The sequence below is a fragment of the Mastomys coucha genome, unplaced genomic scaffold, assembly GCF_008632895.1.
Source record: "Mastomys coucha isolate ucsf_1 unplaced genomic scaffold, UCSF_Mcou_1 pScaffold21, whole genome shotgun sequence".
NCBI classification, from domain to species: domain Eukaryota; kingdom Metazoa; phylum Chordata; class Mammalia; order Rodentia; family Muridae; genus Mastomys; species Mastomys coucha.
The window spans coordinates 431773-438220 of NW_022196904.1; the positions used below are offsets into that span (position 1 = coordinate 431773).

The 6448-nt window shown below is 44.5% G+C and overlaps 1 pseudogene; it reads right to left on the reverse strand.

Moving 5' to 3' along the window:
• Nucleotides 1-993: 993 nt before the first annotated feature.
• LOC116100345 lies at nt 994-1950 on the reverse strand (annotated as a pseudogene).
• Nucleotides 1951-6448: the final 4498 nt, after the last annotated feature.

Sequence of the window (6448 nt, forward strand, 5' to 3'; positions counted from 1 at the left end):
GTATACCGAGCTAGTCCTGAACTCACTATGCAGTTGAGGATGACCTTGAACTCCTGATGGTCTTGTCTCTAGATTCCCAAGTGCTGGGATGACACACTGACTGCTATAACACCCAGCTAGATTTTATTTATTTATTTATTTATTTATTTATTTATTTATTGAGAGAGGGTCTCTTTATGTAGCCTCAGCAGTGCTGGAACTCACTATGTAGACCAGGCTGGTCTCAAATTCACAGAGATCCTCCTGTCACTACCTCCCAAGTGCTGGAATAACAAGCATATAGCAGTAAATCTTTCTAAATATCTTTATGTAAATTATTTATTTATTTATTTAGAGAAGAAGTCTTTCTAAGTAGCCCTGGCAGTCCTGAAACTCACTATATAGACAAGGCTGGCTTCAAAGTCGCAGAGATCCTCCTGCCTCTGCTTCCTGGGTGCTGGGATTAAAGGACTATACCACATGCCCAGTCTAATATTTTGATTTTAAATGTATCAGTACACTATTTCCTTAAATGTGTATGGTAGCTGGCCCGTGGCAGCACCTACCTTCAATCCCAGCACTTGGAAGGTAGAGGCAGGTGGATCTCTTGAGTTCAATGCTAGTCTGATCTATAGAGAGAGCTCCAGGACAGCCAAGGCTACACAAAGAAACCCTGTTACACAAACAAAGCCAAAAGGGGAAAAAACACCACCCCAAGCTAGTATATTGTGGTATATGTTACCTGATTCCACGCACATAAAATATTGTCTTAGTTTGTGCTCCATTACTGTGATAAACCATAACCGAATATAACTTATAGAAATTTGGGTTTATGGTTCCAGAGAGCTAAATCCATCACAGAGGGGAGGCATTGCAGCGAGCGGTAGGCCAGTAGGCCCAGTGTCCAGTGTCAGGAGCAGAAAGCTTAAAGATTTTTTTTTTTTTTAAAGAGAACTAAGCCTTTGTTTCCACCTTTCTCAAATTAACCAGGCTGACTTGGTTGCTTTGAGGGGATTAGTCGAAGAGACTGAACCCCTTTTCCTCGTCTGAATCCTCTGACTCTTCCTTCGCTTCAGCCTTGGCTGTGGCTGCAGATGCAGTAGTGGTGGCGGCAGCCACAGGGGCAGCAGCCCCCAATGCAGATGGATCAGTCAGGAAGGCCTTGACCTTCTCAGCAAGTGAGAAGGTGTACTCAGTCTCCACAGACAAAGCTAGGATCCACTTGTACCCATTCATTGATGATGGAGTGTGGCACTGAGGCAACAGTCAGATACCCTATCTGCAGACAGACATTGGTCACGTTGTGGGCACCCTTGAGGAAGCGAGAGTGCAGGCTGTGCTCTGGGATGTCCAGCACTTCAGGGTTATAAATGCTGCCGTTGTCAAACACCTGCTGGATGATCAGCCCAAAGGAGAAGGGGAAGATGTTCAGCATGTTCAGCAGTGTGGCTTCACTGGCTCCTACCTTGTCTCCAGTTTTTAGAAGCGGCACAGCTGCACATCACTCAGAATTTCAATGGTGCCTCTGGAGATTTTAGTGGTAACACCTAAAGCTTGGAAGAAAGAGGTCTTCTTAGGCCCCAGACCAGTGTTCTGAGCTGGCACAGTGACCTCGCATGGGGCGATGGCACTAAGTCGAGCAGCAGCTGGCACCTTATTGGCCAGCAGCATATCCCTAATCTCAGCGAGGTCCTCCTTGGTGAACATGAAGCCCACATTCCCCTGGATGTGAGGCAGCAGTTTCTCCACAGCTGGGTTGTTCTCCAGGTGCCCCCTGATGGCCTTGAGCATTATGGTGTTCTGGCCCATCAGCACCCTAGCCTTCCCTCTGAGGTACATGTGGATCTACTACCTCTGCTTGGAGCCCACATTGCCTGCTCTCACAATGAAGCACTTTGGGTAATCATCCAAAAGTTGGATGATCTTAAGGAAGTAGTTGGACTTCCAGGTCACCTTGTCTTCCCAGGGCATCACGGCAGTGCATCAGGGATGTCACTCTAATAAGGATGCCTGGTGAAAGACAAGATCATATTTTTAAAAAAGATTTATTTATTTTATGTATATGAACACACTGTAGCTGTCTTCAGACACACCAGAAGAGAGAATTGGATCCCATTACAGATGGCTATGAGTCACCATGTGGTTGCTAGAAATTGAACTCAGGACTTCTGGAAGAGCAGCCAGTGCTCCTAACTGCTGAGCCATCTCTCCAGTCCCTATAGATCACATTTTTAAACAGTAAGCATAAATCAAAGAGAGTGAGCTGGAGCTAGGACAAGACTATCTCAGCCCCTCACCCCAGTGACATACTTCCTCTGACAAGGCCACACCTCTAGTGACAGTTGAGTTTCATCTTAATTTGACAGGAACTATAGTCATCTTAGAAGAGAGAACCTCAATTCAGAAAATGCCTTCATAAGATCTAGGTATAGGAAAGCCTGTTACATATGTTCTTAGTGATTGCCTATTGTGGTGTGGTACCTGGGTTAGTAGTCCTGAGTTCTATAAGAGTGTAGACTGGGGGCTGGTGAAATGGCTCAGCGGGTACGAGCACTGACTGCTCTTCCGAAGGTCCTGAGTTCAGATCCCAGCAACCACATGGTAGCTCACAACCACCTATAATGAGGTCTGATACCCTCTTCTGGTGCGTCTGAAGACAGGTACAGTGAATTACGCTGGAGGGAGAGGGGCTGTAGCAAGTGGGGCCCCAGCAAGCAGGGCTGGCAGAGGTCCTGAGTTCAATTCCCAGCAGCCACACACATGATAGCTCACGGCCGTCTATACAGCTATAGTGTACTCATACACATAAAATAAATAAAAATAAATCTTTAAAAAAAAGAATGTAGACTGGGGACTTGAACAAAGACTTCAAATGTCTGATACTATGGGGGACATTTCTCAAGCCATCATAGATATTTAAAAATATCTTACTTCAGCATATTCTGACATGGGCACCTGTACTCCTTGAATACATGTGCATGAATAGCTCTGGAAACACAAATAATGGGTATTATGCAATGGGTGTTTCTGGAAAGTTATAAAATAGACCAGTAAAAGCTAAGAGGGAGGTACTGGGCAACTGGAAAACATATTTCCTTAAATAGATTACTGACTTATGACATGTAAGGAAGCAAGTAGATTCCCCACTCTTTCGTCTTGGAAATTAAAGGTTAGGCCTCACAGAATACCAGACAGGTGCTCTGCCATTAAGTTATAGTCCCAGTGTTCTTCATTACACTAAAAATTACTTTTATTTATTTGTTACGTATGTATACATAGAGAAATGCATGCCACATTTTGGTTTTGATTTTGTTTGAAACAGGGTCTCACTATGTAGCTTTGGCTGTCCTGGAACTCACTATGTAGACCAGGTTGGCCTTAAACTCAGAGATCCTGAGTGCTGGGAAATAAAGGCTTGTACCACCATGCCAGACCCTACATATCACACATTGTAAGAATGAAAGTCAGAGGATAGCATGAAGGAGCCGGTTGTGGTTCTCTCCTTTCACTATGTGGGTCCTAGGAACCAACCTAGATCATTAGCTTTGGAGGCAAGTATCTTTATCCAATGAGCCATCTCATATATACCCCCTCTTGAAACAGATTTTCATTAGTACTCACATGGCTGTACATGCACTCACACTCACACACACAGAGAGAGAGAGACAGAGAGAGACACAGAGAGAGACAGAGACAGAGACAGACAGAGACAGAGACAGAGAGACAGACACAGAGAGAGAGAGAATGCTAAAGAAGCAAAGCCAAGCAAACACAAAAGGATTGCTAAGCTGCAGAACTCATAGAACTGGAGTAATGGAAGGGCAGAAGGATGCTGGTACCCTAACAGAGTAAACATGTCATTTGAAATCAAGGACTTTGGATCCTTACCCAAGTAAGGCAAAAGTGGAAGGAGAAGGCTGAGGGACTAGGAGTTTCAGGTGAAAAATAAAAAAAGGCAATTTTGAACCAGGCGCTGGTGGCAGTGGTGGCAGTGGTGGCACAGACATTTAACCCCAGCACTCAGGAGGCAGAAGCAGGCAGACCTCTGAGTTTGAGTCCAGCCTGGTCTATTAGTGAGCTTCAGGACAGCCAGGGGTGCATAGAGAAACTCTGTTGAGGAAGAAGAGGAAGAAGAAAAGAAAGCACTGTGGTTGAAGGTCTAAGAAGCAAAAAAGAGCCGGGTGGTGGTGGCACACGCCTTTAATCCCAACACTTGGGAGGCAGAGGCAGGTAGATTTCTGAGTTCGAGGCCAACCTGGTCTACAGAGTGAGTTCCAGGACAGCCAGGGCTACACAGAGAAAAACCCTGTCTTGAAAAACTAAAAAAGAAAAAAAAAAAAAGAAAAGAAAAAAAGAAACAAACGAGAAAAAGGAAGTGGTTTGTGTGGTGGGGCTATTGATAGCAGAGCTGACTGATACTTGACTTTTCTGGAACGTAACCTCAGACTGTAGGTCACCGAGGTCAGTAGCTACCAAACATTTTCATAGCATAGAGCCAAAATAAGTGGTAGCTAATTTGTAAAAATTTGTTTTTATCATTTTATTTGGAAGAAAAATTGTATATGTGTGCACATGTGTAAAGTCTCTGAAGTTCAGAAGAGGGCATCAGATTTCCTGGAGTGAGAGTTACGGTTGATTGTGATCCACGAATTGTGGGTACTAGGAACTAAACTCAGGTCCCCTCCAAGAGCTGTAAGTGTAATTAACTGCAAAGCCATTGGCAGCCCCATGGAAGCTTTTCCCTTTGTTAAATAAAGTCTCACACAGCCAGTGGTGGCCGGCGATTCCTTTAATCCCAGCACTCAGGAGGCAGAGGAAGATGGAGCTCTGTGAGTTTGAGGCCTCCCTGAGATAATATAAAACCTTGTTCTTCTAGATAATCTGAGTTCAGGTCCTAGCACCCATATAATGGCTCACAACTATCTGTCAACATGTAGAGTATCTGACACCACCTTCTGGCCTCTAAGAAATGCACGTGGCGCACATTCATGCAAGCACATACACACACTAGCATAAAATATTCTTTTAATTGAATCCTAAGACAGAAAAAGATTTGATGGTTAGTCTAGAAAATAAAACTTACATAGTAGGCATAGAAGTTATGGAATGAAAACCACCTCCTAGTTGGTATCTTATTAACTCTTCAGTAACCAACTCTACTATGTCATATGGTAGACCAGATAGCTGCTTGATGTACCTTGGTCAGCCCTTCTATGGAACTATTAGGGCTTGTCAGTGAGCTCCTAAGCAAAAATGGTTATGGTCGACCATAATGGATTCATCTTACCAATCTTAGCTAGCCACATCTTCAATGAATGTCTGCCTTACTGATGGCAGCAACACTTGGTGAGGCCCCCAAGCAAGCACAGTTTACTAGGAAGGCTAGCCAAATGCCCAGTCTGCTGAGGATTACATTGGACCTCTTCCATCATGGGTTGGGCAATAAGTTTTTCTTCCATGGAATAAGTAACTCTGTGCTTGTTATTTGCTTTCCTCGCCCTTTGCACCCCTGCCAAAAGCAGCCTGTGTGTGCACAATGAATGGCTCTATTCACCATTCACGGTCGTGTTAAACCACACAATATTGCTTCTGATCAAGGGACTCGGTTTATTTGGAAGTTGGTATGAGTTTGGAGAGGGGTTGTTCATGTCCTGCAGCACTTCCAAAGCAGCTAGCTCCCTAGAACACAAGCACAGCCTGTTGGACAGGGAGTAATAGTGATGATGGGTTTGGGACATTTAGGTGGAGGTTCTGTCCTAAAAGGTGGGTAAACACTGAACCAGTAGCACATACATGACCACAGGTTACACAGACCTGGGAAGCCAAGGGTTATATTTCTCCAAAATTACACTCTGTGACTCAATCTTCAAATGTTTGCAAACTGGGCTGGGGAAACTGTATCTCAGTGATACAGTGCTCGCCCTAGCATGTTTGAGGTAGGGGGCTCAATCTTCAGCAACACACACTTACATAACCCAGGTGCTTGTATCTTGTTCATGCTACCCTGAACACAGAGATGTTTTGATTTTTGTTTGTTTTACATTTATCTTTGGGTGGTAGTGGCGGTGGTGGTGTAAGAATTGAGCAAACAGGGACACTTCATAAAAATACTGAGGAACTAGGAATGTCCATTAAGCCTAAAGACAGAGAGCTTCAGAAGAGTTTACTTAACAAACATCCGCCCTGAGAGATGCCCTAATTGTGGGCAGTAATGCCGGGTTCCAGGAAATGTCCCCAGGAGGGGGTGGATCTCCCCCCCCCCACTCCTATTGCAACAGGTATCTTTTCTTTTCCTGGAGGACAAAGGTCAATGGAAACAAAAGAACAATGAGAAAGATAACCAACCCAAGCTGTCAGTTGTAAAACTCTTTTCAGAAAAGGTATAAAGAGTATGGGCTTTTGTCCCCTTCCAAATCTAACAGTGGTGGTGGTGATGGTGGTGGTGGTGGTGGTGATGGTGGGTGGTGGT